Here is an 18,489-nt window from a genome sequence, read left to right as displayed (position 1 = left end):
AAGGAGATTGATTCAAGGTAAGGGGGAGAATCCTTATTATTATGGGTTAGTATGATTGGGTCAATGGGTAGATTAACATGATTTAGGAATTTTTGTTCTTCAATTTTTAGGTTTTTGACATGTTAGGTTTTGTTGAGAATTCATGAAATCGAGATTAAAAACATGTTTTGATGTTAGTAATTGGTACATTAGTGAAACTGAGAGATAATTGAGAATCACAAATTGACATATAAATATATACTGTGTGGTAATTTTGGTGCTGAAGCGACATATATCAATTGATAATTTGGCAGCTGCTATGTTTTTCCACTACTACATTTTTGGCCTAAGGCCACGCTAAAATTTTCTACGGCTCAGAAACCGTGGCCACATATATGATTTGGCCAGATTTTTCAAAGCGTAGAATCATGTTATAAAATATTAAATCTAGAGTATGAAATTGTGGCCTTTACTTCAAATGCCACGGTTAGACAACTGCAGATATTTTTAGCCGCAAACGAAAACCGCGGCCTCATAATTTTTACTTCAAATTGTGGCCCAAGCGTAAAAAAATATATCCCTCCAAAATTTCCCTCTTTTTTTTTGGTTTCCCTCTTTCTCTTGTTTATTATATATATATATATATATATATATATATATATATATATATATATATATATATATATATATATATATATATATATATATATATATATATATTATTTTTTAAAGATTAAATCTAATTGAAATCAAATATTGAATGAAACGTGAAAAGGGGATTAGGTTTTATCAACGTTGTGACTATTGACCTTACTCAAAGAGCTTTCTTCTTCCCCTCTCATAGACTCAGCGGCGCCGATGACCATCTTCGATCTCTTTCTCTGGTAAAACAAAACACGACGCCGCTCATGAACTGAACTAAGAGTATCTCTCCCCCTCGCCTCTCATCTCAAACTCAAACCCTAATTCGGATCTCTCTCACTAACCCTAAATCTATGAAGCTCCATTGAATGCTCTAAGAAGCATGAATCAATTGAAAGCTATAGGGTTATCATTCAATAGATCTCGGGCAACATCATAGCATCAAGAAAAGAAGAAAAAGATAGCGATTACGCACACCACATAGCGATTTCCCTCTGGTATGTTTCTTTCTTTTCTCTCTATCTTCTTAGGGTTTCCGATTTTCATCGATCGGTTACAATTGCTGAAACTGCTTCTACAATTGTTTACTAGTTGCTTCTACGATTGTTATCGTGTTAGGGTTCCAATATGAGCTCTCGGACGAGCAGGCAGACTGCTGTCAGAAGTTACCGGCGTAGGAAGGCAGTTTTGGACCTTGACCTTAAATGAATGCCGGCTGGTGAGAATCGTGAGCAGGAAGGACCTTCAACTAAGTTGGAGCCTCAAGTAGTCGAAACTCAAGCCAACAACAACCAGCAACAACCCCCGTTTATTGATGTGGAGGCCATTGATGATGATGTTATTGAATCTTCCCCTAGGGCCTTTGTTGAGGTTTATCTCGTCTTTTGTATATTCTTTGGTTCTATGGTATTTCGGTTGTTACTAGATTTATTTTTTGGAAATGAATCTAAGTGGCATATATCCTGAAATTTTGTTTTTTGCCAATGATTTGTCTTTGCTGCTGTTATGTAAGGGTTAGGAAGTGTATTATTCCTAGTAACTGTTGAATTAAGTCATGTAGAAGCGCACTCCAAAAATTATGTCAAGATTCACTACTCTTTTTCACTTAATATCTCATTATGTTGTACCTTTTTGTCAAAGGTTTAATTATGATCTCAACCTTGAAGGCTTAGGTGAAACGCGACACATAGGATTGTACTCAATCATCATATAATCGAGATGTCTTCATGGCATACCTAGATCAAAGCATGGAGATCTTCACTAGGGAGTTGATATTTGAAGCAGACATCAGAACCCGCCATAGCAGAGAGCTTACCAATGAGGTTTGATAACTTGACAATATAATCAGCGTCGAGTGTAACATCCCGAAAATTCTTATTTAATTAATTTAATCAAGTTTTAAATTAATTATGGGAAATTAACATTTGTTGAATTATGTGGAAAAATAATAAAATGTTAAGTTATTGGGCCATGCGGTGGAATTAGTAAAGTGGGGGTGTAATTGTGTAAGAGCCCACTTCTAATTTTATGTTTTTCATAAAATAAAGGAAAACAAGAGGAGAAAGGAAAACAAGAAGAGCCCACTTCTAATACATATGATGATTGGTGCAAATACTTGTATGTTTTGTATATGATGATGATGATGGAATTGTGGTTGAATGATGTTATTATATATGAACATACTTGAATGATGATGATGATGTTGATGATTGTTTATGATGATGGATTAAGTATGTTTTATATGTTGCATTCATTCATTTTCATTGATGATACTGTATCCATAAGGGTGTGTTGGATCAGTGAAGGGCATGATTCCCATTGTGTGGAATCTGTGCTGGCAGGGCCGTATCTTGGATGATGTTGGATCGGTCATGGGTTATTCCCATTTGATGATGTTGGTACCACATGCATAGTGTCAGTTCATACATATGCATAATTTATAACATGATTGGATGCATTCCAGTGTTGTAAATGTTGATGATGTGTTGATTGTTGTTTGATTGTTTTGAATGTCTGTTTATGAAACAATTGGGTGAATGATACAACTGTGATGTGTTATTGCTTTATAACCTTATAATATTTGTTAATTATGATGAGACTCACCCTTACATGTTGTCATTTTCAGATTGAGGATAGCGGCTGTTCGACTCGGTGAGGATTAGCTCATGAGTCAGTGTCTTAGTTAGCGTCAGGTGTCATGCTCTGATAGTTGTAACACTGGGGACGCGATTGTTTAGAGTTTATGATTATGACTCTAGTTATGTTTTTGATGTTTTGAAGGATAAGTTTTAAAGATGTTAAACTTAGTCCATTTTTGATAAATTTTCGCTGTGTTAACATGAAACGTTTTAAGTTATGATGATTACCTCAGTGAACGCATGACATGACTGAATGATGTTTATTTATTATGAATTGTGGCACCCTTATTTCATGTACTCTGAATAATTGTTTTAAATTGCCGCGGGGTTAGTAAGGGGTGTTACAATAGTGGTATCAGAGCATAGTCGGTCGTTATGACCAGAGTCTTAGTGTCAGTTTTGTTTCCTGTGTATGCGACTAGTAAGAGTTAACTGTCGATACTTTTGTTCTGATTAAATTGGTTGTGATTTAAGCAGAACAATGGCTGGAAGAGGAGGAAGAAACGACGATGCTATTGCTGAGGCTCTGGGCATGATTGCTGGTGTGCTGGGAGGAAATGCCAATGGAGCTGCGATTGGTACTGACAGGCAGCTGAACAGTTTTCAGAGGAACAATCCTCCATTATTCAAGGGCACGCATGATCCTGAAGGTGCTCAGAAGTGGCTTAAGGAGATCGAGAGAATCTTCAGAGTCATCGATTGTGCTGAGGATCTGAAGGTGAGGTATGGTACTCACATGTTGTCTGAAGAAGCTGACGACTGGTGGATGACTACCAGGACTGAACTGGAAGCTAATGGTGTGGCTATTTCTTGGGCCGTGTTCAAGAGAGAATTTTTGAGAAGGTACTTTCCTGAAGACGTAAGAGGTCGAAAGGAAATTGAATTTCTGGAACTAGTTCAAGGTAGCATGACAGTACCAGAGTATGCTTTGAAGTTCGTTGAGTTGGCGAAGTACTACGTTCACTACAACAACGATGAAGCTAGTGAATTCTCAAAATGCATCAAGTTCGAGAACGGTCTCCGTGATGAGATTAAGCAGGGTATCAGATATCAGAGAATCCGGAGATTTGTAGACTTGGTGGACTGTAGTAGGATCTTCGAGGAAGATAATATCAAGCTGAAGTCATCTCACTCTCGCGAGTTAGTTGACAGGAAAGGGAAGAAGCCTATGGATAAGGGTAAGCCATATGGTAGAGGTAATCCAAAGACTGGTGGTTCGAAGAAGCCTAGTGGGGGAGACTCCAGTGCTTTTGTCAGGTGCTATAACTGCGGTGAGGTCGGGCACCGTAGGAATGAGTGCAAGCTGAATCAGAAGAAGTGCTTCAAGTGTGAAGAAGTGGGTCATGTTGCCGCTGATTGTAAGAAGAAGATTGTGACTTGTTACAATTGTGGTGAAGAGGGTCACATTAGCCCACAGTGTCCTAAACCGAATAAGAACCAAGATGGAGGGAAGGTCTTTGCTTTGTCTGGATCAGAAACCACTCCGGAGGATAGACTAATTAAAGGTACGTGTTTTATTCATGGCACACCTTTAGTTGCGATTATTGATACTGGAGCAACTCATTCTTTTATTTCTTTAGATTGTGCTAAGAGGTTGAATTTGGAAATATCTGAAATAAATGGAAGTATGGTTATTGATACTCCAGCGTCGGGTTCAGTAACTACTTCGTCTGCATGCTTGAATTATCCGGTTGATATTTTTGGTAGGGAATTCGGGATGGACTTAGTGTGCCTTCCGTTGAAAAAACTCGATGTGATCCTGGGGATGAACTGGTTAGAATTTAACCGTGTTCACATCAACTGTTTTTCGAAGACAGTGATCTTTCCTGAAGAAGTTCATTCTGATGATCTGGAGATGACGGCTAGACAAGTGGATGAAGCTATCAAGGATGGTGCAACAGTCTTTATGTTATTTGCATTGACAAATTCAAAGGAAAGAGTAGTAAGTAGCGAACTACCAGTGGTGTGTGAATTTCCAGAAGTTTTTCCAGAAGATGTGAATGAATTACCACCGGAAAGAGAAGTGGAGTTTTCTATTGATTTAATTCCAGGAACTAGCCCAGTGTCAATGGCACCGTATCGTATGTCACCGTCTGAGTTGACTGAACTGAAGAAGCAGTTGGAAGAATTACTTGAGAAGAAGTTCATTCGTCCTAGCGTTTCTCCGTGGGGTGCACCTGTGTTGCTAGTGAAGAAGAAGGAGGGTTCAATGAGGTTGTGTGTGGATTACAGACAACTGAACAAGGTTACTATCAAGAATCGGTATCCCTTGCCGAGGATTGATGATTTGATGGAACAACTGGTTGGAGCATGTGTGTTTAGTAAAATTGATCTGAGGTCTGGGTATCACCAGATTCGTGTGAAAGACGATGATATTCAGAAGACCGCTTTCAGAACAAGGTATGGACATTATGAGTATTCGGTAATGCCGTTTGGAGTTACTAACGCACCTGGTGTATTTATGGAGTATATGAATAGGATATTTCATCCTTATCTCGATAAGTTCGTAGTGGTGTTTATAGACGATATCCTAATATATTCTAAGAGTGAGGAAGAACATGCAGAACATCTCAGAATTGTGTTGGAGTTGTTAAAAGAGAAGCAACTTTTTGCCAAACTGTCGAAGTGTGATTTTTGGTTAAAAGAGGTCAGTTTTCTTGGACATGTAATTTCTAAGAATGGTATTGTTTTCGATCCTACTAAGATAGAGGTTGTATCTCAGTGGGAAGCGCCGAAGTCAGTGTCAGAGATTCGTAGTTTTCTTGGTCTTGCAGGATATTACAGGAAGTTCATTGAAGGATTTTCAAAGTTAGCATTGCCGTTAACTAAATTAACCAGAAAGGGTCAGGCTTTTATTTGGGATGTAAAATGCGAGGAAGGATTCCAAGAGCTGAAGAAGAGGTTGACTAGTGCTCCTATTTTGATTTTGCCGAATCCGACAGAATCATTTGTGGTTTATGTGATGCTTCGTTGATGGGTTTGGGTTGTGTACTGATGCAGAACCAACAAGTGGTCGCGTACGCGTCGAGACAACTCAAAGTGCATGAAAGGAATTATCCGACTCATGATTTGGAGTTGGCAGCGATGGTTTTTGTCCTGAAGTTGTGGCGACATTATTTGTATGGGTCGATATTTGAGGTGTTCAGTGATCATAAGAGTCTGAAATATCTCTTTGACCAGAAAGAACTGAATATGAGGCAGAGAAGGTGGTTGGAATTCCTTAAAGACTATGATTTTAGTTTGAATTACCATCCGGGTAAGGCAAACGTAGTTGCTGATGCTTTAAGTAGGAAGACTTTGCATATGTCTAAGCTAATGGTGAAAGAATTGGATTTGATTGAACAATTCAGAGACTTGAGTTTGGTATGTGAAGGTACTCCTACTAGTGTTAAGTTGGGAATGCTGAAGCTGACCAGTGGTATTCTTGAAGAGATCAGAGAGGGCCAGAAGGCTGATGTCGAGTTAGTCGACAAGTTGACTTTGATTAACCAAGGCAAGAGTGGTGAATTCAGAGTTGACGAGAATGGTATACTGAGGTTTGGAGACAGAGTTTGTGTTCCTGATGCTGCTGAACTTCGAAGAAATATTTTAGAAGAAGGACACCGTAGTGGATTAAGTATTCATCCTGGTGCTACCAAGATGTATCATGATTTGAGAAAGCTATTTTGGTGGCCTGGAATGAAGAAAGAAATTGCTGAGTTTGTGTATTCGTGTTTGACTTATCAGAAGTCAAAGGTTGAACATCAGAAGCCATCTGGATTTATGCAACCGATGTTTATTCCTGAGTGGAAATGAGATAGCATATCGATGGATTTTGTTTCGGGTTTGCCGAGAACTGTTAAGAATTGTGAAGCTATTTGGGTTGTGGTGGACAGATTGACGAAGTCTGCACATTTCATACCGGTAAGATTGGATTATCCGATGGAAAAGCTGGTATTCCTTCGATTATCGTGTCAGACAGAGATCCGAGATTTACGTCTAAGTTCTGGGAAGGTTTGCAGAAGGCTTTGGGTACTAAGCTGAGACTGAGTTCTGCTTATCATCCGCAGACGGATGGACAGACTGAGAGGACAATTCAGTCGTTAGAAGATTTGTTACGTGCTTGTGTGTTAGAAAAAGGAGGTGCTTGGGATAGTTATCTGCCTTTGACTGAATTTACCTACAACAACAGTTTTCATTCGAGTATAGGTATGGCTCCGTTTGAGGCATTGTATGGTAGGAGATGTAGAACTCCATTGTGTTGGTACGAAGCTGGTGAGAGTGATGTGATTGGACCAGAAATTGTACAACAGACTACGGAGAAGATTAAGATGATTCAAGAGAAGATGAGAGCTTCTCAGAGTCGTCAAAAGAGTTATTATGATAAGAGGAGGAAGACACTTGAGTTTCAAGAGGGAGATCATGTGTTTATGAAGGTTACTCCTATGACGGGTATTGGTCGAGCCTTGAAGTCAAAGAAGTTGACTCCGCGTTTTATTGGACCATTCCAAATTTCAGAAAGAGTGGGAGAAGTGGCATATCGTATTGCGTTGCCGCCAATGCTTGCCAACTTGCATGATGTATTTCATGTGTCTCAATTGAGGAAATACATTTCGGATCCGTCCCACGTGATCCAAGTGGATGATGTGCAGGTTAAAGACAACTTAACGGTTGAAACGTTACATGTGAGGATTGAAGATAGAAGACTGAAGCAATTGCGGGGCAAGGAAATAGCTTTAGTCAGAGTAGCTTGGGGAGGACCAGCTGATGGAAACGTCACCTGGGAGTTGGAAAGCCAGATGAAAGTTTCCTATCCGGAACTATTTGCTTGAGGTATGTTTTCGAGGACGAAAACTCTTTAGTGGGGGAGAGTTGTAACATCTCGAAAATTCTTATTTAATTAATTTAATCAAGTTTTAAATTAATTATGGGAAATTAACATTTGTTGAATTATGTGGAAAAATAATAAAATGTAAGTTATTGGGCCATGCGGTGGAATTAGTAAAGTGGGGGTGTAATTGTGTAAGAGCCCACTTCTAATTTTATGTTTTTCATAAAATAAAGGAAAACAAGAGGAGAAGGGAAAAATTAGAACGTGAAAACCAGAAGCTGTGAGAATAGGAGCTGAAGAACGTGAAGGAGAACCAAAGAGGAAGAGGAACCAATTCAAGAATTTGGCTAAGGTAAGGGGGGACTTATCTGATTATCATCTATTATCGGGTTAGGGGTTGATAATACTGAATAGATGTGGAATTCGGGTCGATTGAGTCATATGATAGGTTTAGGGATTGAGTCAAATTGTATGATGTCCGATCTCTATGTTTGAATCTATGATGTCTGCGTTGTTATGGTCTCAATTGATGTGTAAATGGTGTATTATGAGATGTATTTTGTGTTGTTTGTGCATTTGATTTCCCTAGGTTCGTACTGGTATGAATTGGATGAGTTTGGAATGTATAGAATGCTGTTTTCTGCAGGTTGGGGTTTCTGAAATCGCCGGTTCGCGCCGCGTGTAGATGTTTGCGCCGCGAACAGCTTGGCAGAGAGCCAAGGATTCTTGGAACGCTCAGTTCGCGCCGCGAACTGATGATGGCGCCGCGTGCTGTTGGTTTTAAGATATTTTTGAAAGTTCAAAGATGTATAACTTTTTAACTGTTGGTCCGTTTGATGCGCCGTTTCGAGCTAAACGAAACTTATAGGATAATCTATATGATGATGATTGAATGGTTTTTAGAATGATGAAAATACATGTATGCTATTCTTATTGAATATGATGATTGGTGCAAATACTTGTATGTTTTGTATATGATGATGATGGAATTGTGGTTGAATGATGTTATTATATATGAACATACTTGAATGATGATGATGATGTTGATGATTGATGATGATGATGGTATAAGTATGTTGTATATGTTGCATTCATTCATTTTCGTTGATGATACTGTATCCATAAGGGTGTGTTGGATCAGTGAAGGGCATGATTCCCATTGTGTGGAATCTGTGCTGGCAGGGCCGTATCTTGGATGATGTTGGATCGGTCATGGGTTATTCCCATTTGATGATGTTGGTACCACATGCATAGTGTCAGTTCATACATATGCATAATTTATAACATGATTGGATGCATTCCAGTGTTGTAAATGTTGATGATGTGTTGATTGTTGTTTGATTGTTTTGAATGTCTGTTTATGAAACAATTGGGTGAATGATACAATTGTGATGTGTTATTGCTTTATAACCTTATAACATTTGTTAATTATGATGAGACTCACCCTTACATGTTGTCATTTTCAGATTGAGGATAGCGGCTGTTCGACTCGGTGAGGATTAGCTCATGAGTCAGTGTCTTAGTTAGCGTCAGGTGTCATGCTCTGATAGTTGTAACACTGGGGACGCGATTGTTTAGAGTTTATGATTATGACTCTAGTTATGTTTTTGATGTTTTGAAGGATAAGTTTTAAAGATGTTAAACTTAGTCCGTTTTTGATAAATTTCCGCTGTGTTAACATGAAACGTTTTAAGTTATGATGATTACCTCAGTGAATGCATGACATGACTGAATGATGTTTATTTATTATGAATTGTGGCACCCTTATTTCATGTACTCTGAATAATTGTTTTAAATTGCCGCGGGGTTAGTAAGGGGTGTTACATCGAGGATTTTGGTGTCTTGTCCAAACGACTTTAAGGTCTTCGCTCATGTAAGTTATATTTTAACTCATCAAATCAATTTGGAGCGTGTTCTTGTTCATGTCAATGTGTTTGCTTCTGAGTATAAACATATTCTATTTCAATTTTGGTCTTGTTCCTCTCTGAGTCACTCTGCTTTAGTAAAAAAATCTATATGATCTAATAAATTTTCCAACATTCATTTGAATTTGCATTCTTCAAAAAATTCTTAATAGTTTCAATTCTCAACGGTTATATATTGATTATTGTTTAGCCCTGATTTGATGTATAATATGTATTTGTTATTATTGTTTTCAATTCTCAACGGGTATGAATACCATCAATTTCTGCTATACTAATTGTTCCCTAATGAATCAATTGAAATGAATTATTTATAACAAATGAAGGAGTGAATTTCATTTTTTTTCAATTTGTGTCTATTATCTATTTGATGTATTGTCTAAGAAACATATCTCTTGAGGATAGTTCAGTTTTATTTTTGAATTTACTTTCAGGTAATATTTGTACATGCAGCCCTTCAAGTTCAGGTTACACGCTGAGTTTGGTTCCATTCAATCCGTTCAATCATTGCCGTAATCACTGTTGTTATACCAACACTAGCTGAGTTAGTTTCTCTCATTGTCTGCAAATTTTTAGTTTATTTTTTTGTCATAATTTTTTATCATGTTTGGTTGGTTGTAATTTAATTTCATTAATTATTGATTTTGTTTAAATGATTTGAGTCTTAAGTCTATTTTATGAGCCTTGAATCTCTTATAGCTTCCTCATTTATGATTATTTGTTAAGACATTGAAGCATTCTCCAATGATCAATAGTTTAATTGTGCTTTGCAAGAAACTTATATAAAGCACAATTGTTTCTCCTGATGTGGTGTAATGTGCATAAATTGAAGTTATTATGTGAGAGTAAAGTTACGCCTACGCTGGACGGCCTTGGAATATAAAGTGTTTCTTAATGCTGCCAATTGCCAAAAAGTTGGCTATACATTCTGTATAAATTATTACTCACCACCCTTAATTCTTTAGACATAGAAAGTTTATGTATCTTCTGTTTATTGTTTATTGGTTTAGTTTGTAGAACTTTAAAAATTGTGTTTTGTCCCCGTAGTCCGAATCTCATTCCAAATTCCTCTCAATGATAGAGTTAAACTTATGTTTCACTGCTCAGACTAGTAATGCTCAGACAAATCTTACTCCACATTCCTCTTAGTGATTTGTTTCTTCCTGAATATCGATGTTCATTGACTTCTTTACTATATTTTTGGATTTACCTATAACCTGAAAAAGTTGTGGGAATTATACTGACTGTTTAAACTGTTTTTGTGGGGCTGATTCTTATTTTGTTATGCAGGGTGGTGGATTTTTACGGAAGCAGCAAGTTTACTAATTTTTCTTGATGTAGTTTTTAGGTTTGTATTGGTATGAACATTTGAATGTGGAGTGGTTTTGATATATGCATAATTGGTGGTTAAAGTAGAACTGTTAGACATTGATTTAGGATAAGGAATTTGGTTTTTATATGTCTTGGTTCAGGTTGATTAACAGTTAGCTGTAGGAAATGGTATGGCTGCAAGTTCTGAGTATTTTTGTAATCTTGGATAGGCTTTACGGTTTCAGTTAATTCGTGGATCTTTATTTATGTTTTGAGTGAACTTGGCTTTGCACTGGTTTTGCTGATGTATGTTCTGATTTGCAGGGTCTGGTTTTGATTGAGTTATGTTATCAAACACTCTAGTTCTGATTTTCAACAGTTCAAGAGAGAATTACCGGTTCATTTTCAAATAACTTTGCCAGGCAATCGTGATTGACTCTGCTACTGAGCCTCTGCAAGTGTTACAAGTAAGCAAATAATATTAGTAATTAGCTCTATATTAAATAATTTCAGAAGATCTTAAGCCTATGATTAAAATAGCTAATGTTCATCATTGTAGATTGCTTACTGACCTTACCAGAACAACTGTCTGTACATAATAAACCAAAAACACACTCATGGATGTAACCTCACCCTTATATCAAATGGACACAAAAGATAGTTTTGAAACTGAGAAATATAATTTTGAAACTATAACTTACTTGTATTAGTTCACTGCTTCACTTTATATGAAAACTACTATTGCAATAAGAATTAAATGTGAATGTGCTTTATGATGTTATATGAAAACTTAATGATTAATATTATATCATTAAAATGAATAAAAATGCTTCCAGATGTGTTTTTCCTTTTTTGAAATTACTTTGTGCAAATGTTTTTTTTTTAATTCTAAATTACTTTATGCATAGCATGAATTATTTGATAGTTGCGCTCATGAATTGAATATTGATGTACCCCCAATGTAGTTTAGTGGTTGCACATTTGTAAATGTCTAAAAAATGGAAGAGGTTTAGCTCCTATTTAAGAAAAACCACATTTAAGTTATGGTATTAGTCAAATCCAATACAAGGGCCTCCACCTGTTCAACTTGATGAGACTCACTTCTTATCTCATCATAATCCAAGATTGGTTCATTGTGTTGGTAAATGATTAAGTCATTAGATTTATTGATCATTTTAATCTTTCTTGACACCACCTTTTGCTTCTTGTTCCATGCTTGTTTTGCTGTGAATCTTGTTTCTCTCTACTTTAGTCTATAACACATGACAATGCCATCTTTTGACAGTAGGTATTTTATAAATGCATATTGTTCTCCAAAGGAATAAACCTTCACTTGAGCAAATAAGTAAAAGGTATGAGTGCAGCTTTGAAAAACTAAATAAATATAATGCTTTGACCAGGTTTATTTACCTACCTTAGTCTGTATTATTATGCTTTGCACTGAAACACTACTGCACCAGGTTTAAATACAATAATGTGCTTGTGTAAATCTTAACAACCTTTCTGCTATTTCAGAGTGAAGTAAATTGTATCAAATGGGATCCTACTGGTTCACTACTGGCCTCGTGTTCAGACGATAAATAGTGTTGCGAATACAATGAACAATATTGTTGATATTTTGAATTGTATATGTTGATATTTTGAATTGTATATTTCAGGGTTGTAATTAGAATGCAGTAGATATTCTATATAAACGTATCAAATTTATAATGGGTCACATACTAGTACATTATAATTGTGATTATTTTTATTTATTGCATATTAATAATGTATTATAGCTAGCTTAGTTGGCAAACTTTTGATTGGTACAGAAATATATATATATAATGACATCTTTGTGTAATGGCACAGAAATAAACCGTGGCAAGATTAATGGTTTAGAATGTACAAAATATAACCATGGTTTTAAATATGTGGTCATAACTAAACCGTGGCTATATCTTGAACCAAAACTGTATCGTAAACGTTAAATTGAAACCGTGGCTTTACATTATAGCCACAGTTTTGCAGTCATGGCAAATACAAACCGCGGCCTTAATCAAACTACCTAAACCGTGGCCTAAAAAAGCCACGGTTGTAAAAAAGGTGTGGTCTATACCAAAAAACCGTGGACTTTATTTTAGGCCACGGCCGCATACTCCACAGTTGAATTTCCGTGGCCAAACCGTGGCCTCAGTGTTACGCCACGGTTATTTTGCATATAGCCTCGGTTTTCTGGGCGTGGCAGGAGACCTTTTTTCTGTAGTGTTCTTGGATAAATATAACAATTGAAATTGAATGAATCATGCCTCATAAAATTATGTTTTGCTGCTTACTGTAGCGTAAAACTATAATATGGTGCATAAAGTGTGTTAGTGGTGTTATCTATGATATATAATGAATATCCAAATTACATGTTTTGCTGGGTGAAATAAATTGGTACTGTAGCATAGATTTTTTTGTATTTCATTCACATTACAAGTCTACCTATATAAGTCATTAGTTTAGTATAATAATAGTGAAACACTAAATAAAATAGAGGTCCATGAAGTTAAGAATAACAAAAATAATAGCCACCGAAACTAACTTGAGCACCTGTATAATTTATACAATTGCAGTGATACTCTAGCAGTGCTATGTGTAAAATTGAGAAAAACGTTTTGTACTGTAACAGAATAAACCCATTCCAATTGTTTCAATTAAAGGTTACTGATATATATTTAAATTATAATAATAATAATAATTAAATAGTATTAATATAATAATTTCCGGAGTTTTGAGTTAGAGATAAATATTGAGTTATTTGATTAATTAGTTAGTTTTAATTTCGATAGAATTGTCAATAGGGTTGTTAGAATTGTCAACAAAATTGTCAGAGTTGTTTTGAGTTATTAAGAGTCATGTTTTTAATTGTTTGGCGTAACTCTGACATGTTTAGAATTGACAGTTTAGGATGTCGGTGTTACATTCTCGTTGAAACTTTACAAATTCATAACTTTTAAACTGTGAATCTGTTTTGAGTACCGTTCGAAGCATTAGAAAGCTAGCTTGACATTCTTTTCAATAAAAATAGTTTTGTTGGCAGTAGGTGATATTAGTTACATTGAGCCGATTTGATTGGATTATGTTCGGACTTGGATCAATTATTCGCTTTATCGGTAAATTACGGTATTTTGAGAATTTGTCCGTAATTGTGTTTTTGGCTCGAATATTTATGTTGAGAATAATATATTGCTACGCCAATGATGTTGTTTTGATAATGTGTATATTCCTATATATGTGATAAATGTGAATTGACATGAAATAGTATGGATATTAGTGTTAATTGCATTTTGTGAATCGTAATTGATCAATTGGCCTTTTATATGTGAATGATATGTATGTGTTGTGAGTGTTGTGTACAATTGGTAGATAATTCATCGAGTTGAATTATTGTGATATGCGGAATGTTAAGATGGTAGAGATGATCTTAATTGCATAATTGGTTGGTAATTGTACATTCATTCATGGCATAGTCGGCTTTATTGTGAAAGCGGTGAAACTATGGGTTCACATGGTATTAGATGGTGATCCTTAAATGGAAATAGACGTAGATTACGTTGATCCTTAATCGGAAGCATGCGTAGTGGCATTGATCTTGTCCGGATCAGATGCGGCTTGGATTCTAGAGTGAATTCGGAAAGCGGTAAACTATATGTTTACATTTGGTGGCTTCGATATTGTACGGATCTGAAGCGTAGCTAGATTCTATATGAATCGGAAGCGGTGGAACTTTGGGTCCACATTGGGTACCACATGCATTGAGTCACATATTTTCCATTGAGTCACATTGAGGTTATGTGATGTTTGAATGTATGCATTTATGTGATTGTTATGTGCACATAAGAGGTGATAATTGGATTTGGTGATGTTTGGACACATGACTTGGTAAAATATATGATTATGTGATAATTATAGTTATGTGTATTATTTGGGAATATAGTATTGGAATTTAATATTATACCCCTTGAGTTTTTATGTATGCTTGTAACATGTGAAATAAATGTTGGTTAGTATTATTTACATGGTTATATAAGTGTGATGAATTCCTATAATTGTTTATTGAATCATTGTATCTTATTATACTTTCTTCATAATGATTCGTATTCTCACCCTTCTGTTTTAATGTTGCCCTCTTTTGGTGACATGCAGGTTCTGGCGATTAGTAGTTCGTACGAGATTTAGTCGGAGATCTTCCGAGTTTGTTTGATGATTAAGTAGCGAGTCAATGCTCTTGTCATGTAACACTGGGTAGACTAGGCGTGTTGAACTCATGTTTCTATTTGGTTATGTATTATGTTACAACTTGTGAACCTGTTTATTTGGCTACTTGTTGTTTGAGAGGCTTTAAGCCAAATATTCTGATTATGGTTTATTTTATATTGAGAGTGTTATTGAGTTATGATCATGGTATGGGATATGAATCATTTAATGGAATACATGAGTATTTTAGTCTTTTCCGTTATGAATGTATATTCTGGAGGAATTATGATTAAATGTTAGGTGTTATCTGAAATGACCAGGTGTGTTGTGTATTGTGGATAAATGCTGTCAGTTTTTAAAATCTTTTAGTTTTTGAAACGTCGATGTGACGCCCTTTTGAATTATACGCATGCTTATTCTCTGATTATATGCTTATTTATTTTCGGGTATAAAAGGGGTGTTACACGTATGCCGCCAAGCAATTTTGAAACACTCACTATTAATGGCGAAGACGCCATTGATTTAGATATTATCGAAGGTATCGTCATTGAGATTGGTATGGGGGCGGTTTCCCCAATAAAGGCCGAAGTATCGATGTTACTAAATATTGATTGGGTTGGTTGTTCCACTTGATTTTAGGGGTTATTTTATGGATTTGGTGTATGAGCGTTTCTAGCAGGTGAACGTGTCATTTATGGAAGTAACTTACCATTCCTCAAGCGCGTACACACATAACCATTGGTAATAACTCGTATAAAGATTCAACAGAATTTCAAATAAGTAAAGTTTCTTAAAAGAAAGCTTCCTTTAAAAATTTCGCTCAAAAAGGTCTCATTGGACGTGCCAATTTATTTACACATATTTTTGGTAAACAATCGCTAGTCTTTAAAAATGTTACATGCATGATTGACTTGTAAATCCTAAGACATATTTGTGCGTAAATCTTTAGAGAAAATCTTTGAATGTTGTTGTAAAAGTAGAATTAGACTACAAAGAAATTGGTTGTAAAGAAAGCGAGGAGTTTCGACTATATCGAAATCCTTATAAAACGCAATGTAAAGGAAATGATTAAGTGTTGGAAATGACAAATGAAAAGTAAAGGAAATGATAAAAATGCTAATTAAGATTAAATAAAAATGTTAACTATTAGATTATATCCAATTTAAAAGTTATGATTTGGAGTAACTTAAAATATTTACTCTTTGAGTAAGTTGAACCCGCTTATGTGTGTGTACAAAATATTTTGAAATAATTATTTAATGTTTAGTTGAACAAAATATTTATTTAATATGTATTTAAAATCTGAGTTATTATTTTGACACCAGAATTAAAAAAATTGATCAAACGGTCATATTAAATTAAATAATAAAACAATATATATACAACCTACTTTTTGCCATATATAATTATCAATTCCAAATGTGTCAGTTGATATAGTCTCCATTACCTCATTTTTACCCACCTTGTTTTTCTTTTTCTTCCATCCCCTCCTCCTTCAATCTACAACCTCTTCTATATTAATATATTTAGGAAAATTAGTTACGGTGCATTGTAATGTTGCATTTTAATGTGAACGGAAAATGTTTTGTGGATATTCTCCAATTTGCCGATGACACTCTCTTAATAGGCGATGGGAGTTGGAATCATCTTTGGGCCATGAAGGCGGTTCTTCGGAGTTTTGAATTGGTGTCGGGTCTTAGTATTAACTATCATAAAAGCAAGTTGATTGGGGTTAACATTAACTCGCACTTTATGGGAGTTGCCACTAATTTCCTAAATTGTAGGACGGAGGATAAGGAATTCAAATTTCTCGGTATTCATATTGGTTCAAATCCTAGGCGTATCTCTTCTTGGAAGCCTCTCTTGGATAATGTTAGGAAGAGATTGAATTCTTGGAAAGGTCGGTGGCTTAGTTTCGGAGGGAGAATAACTCTTATAAAATCGGTGTTAAGTAGTTTGGCTATATTCACTCTCTCTTTTTACAAAGCTCCTAAGAAGGTTCTAGCGGAGATCAATAAGATTCAAAGTAGATTTTTGTGGGGAGGGACGGAAGAGAGAAGGAAGATGCATATTGGGTAAAGTGGGATGACATGTGCCTACCAGTGGAGAAAGGAGGTCTTGGTTTTAGACGGTTGGATCAATTTAATAAAGCACTTCTCTTGAAGTGGAATTGGAGGATTTTTGGAGCTACTAACGAATTATGGTATAGAATGTTAAAGACTCGGTATGGGGATGTGAACCTTAAGTTGTGTGGCGATAATCCGAGCTTTAAGAAGGATAGGAATTCGTCGGTGTGGTGGTTGGATTTATCCTCCTTGGCGAAAGAATTACCGGAGAATTTTTTCACTAACAATTTTATTTTTCAGGTTGGAGATGGGCACACTATATCTTTTTGGAATTCTCATTGGTTGGAAGGTGGTCCTTTAAAGAACCTCTTCGAGAACCTATACAATCGCTCTTTGCTCCAAGATGTTTCAATTGGCGCTTTGGGTGGGTGGATTGATGGAGCTTGGAAGTGGGGAGACTTAGGTATTCCCGATAACCCGTGGAATGGCAATTATTCTGTCTCGTTTCCAGCCTCTGGTGTTGGTCTTTCGGATGTCCTAGAAGCCAACGACCTCGAGATGGATGGCGTTCCCGCTGCTGCCTTTGCTCATTTGGCCCAGCATGGTTCTGTTGATATTCAGCATGATTTTTTCAGACTGTGGCAGCTCTTAAACGTGGCTGAGTTGGTGGAAAACAGCCCGGATACGGCTGTTTGGAAGCTGCAACCGGATGGTGTGTACTCTGTTGCTTCTTGCTACCACAATCTTTTTAGCCGTTTTGTTCCGTATGGTCTAGGTAATCGTTTTGATGCGGCTCTTGTGGATATTTGGAAGGTGGATGTTCCATTGAAAGTGAAGGCTTTTGGTTGGAGATGTTTCATCAACAAAGTTCCGGTTAAGGAGTCCCTCTTGTCTAAAGGTATTCTTCATCACACTTCGAATCTTTCTTGCGTTTTTTGCTCCGATTGTAATGAGTCTCTTCTCCATTCTTTCTTGTTTTGTCGGAATGCCGGTATTGTTTGGAGGGAGATGGCCGAGTGGATTGGTTTACATTTCAAAAGAGTTTTAGATTTAAAGGAAGGTTTTTTGTATTAGAGCTCTTTTTGCCGGTCTAGGAAAGTTAACAAAGGAAAAGTTGGAACTGTTTGGTTAGCAATTTTATGGAACCTTTGGAACAGTAGGAACGACATTATTTTTAATAATCGTTCGTGGAATTCGAGAGATGTGGTTTGGAGTTGTAAGACTCTTGTGTGGAGATGGTCGTATATCGGAAAAATTACTCACTCTAATTATAACTTCTATGAGTTTAGCAATAACCCATTGTTTTACTTAAGTTAAAGTTCAATCGGTTTGTAATTTTTCTGGTTTGGATTTTGTTGTTGTAATTCCGAATGGTTGGTGATTTTTAATATATTTCTTGA

At 36.1% G+C, this 18,489-nt stretch overlaps 1 long non-coding RNA gene across 1 annotated transcript; it reads left to right on the top strand.

The window, feature by feature from the left end:
• The first annotated feature begins 824 nt into the window (after positions 1-824).
• Positions 825-1,970, top strand: LOC131611373 (uncharacterized). Its single transcript, XR_009286874.1, has 3 exons — positions 825-1,118; positions 1,240-1,491; positions 1,762-1,970. It is a non-coding gene; the product is annotated as an uncharacterized LOC131611373 (long non-coding RNA).
• The last annotated feature ends 16,519 nt before the right edge of the window (positions 1,971-18,489 follow it).

Source organism: Vicia villosa, linkage group LG6 (genome assembly GCF_029867415.1).
Source record: "Vicia villosa cultivar HV-30 ecotype Madison, WI linkage group LG6, Vvil1.0, whole genome shotgun sequence".
Taxonomy (NCBI): Eukaryota; Viridiplantae; Streptophyta; class Magnoliopsida; order Fabales; family Fabaceae; genus Vicia; species Vicia villosa.
The sequence above is the reverse complement of the archived record's forward strand: the minus strand, read 5'-3'. Positions and strand labels throughout refer to the sequence as shown.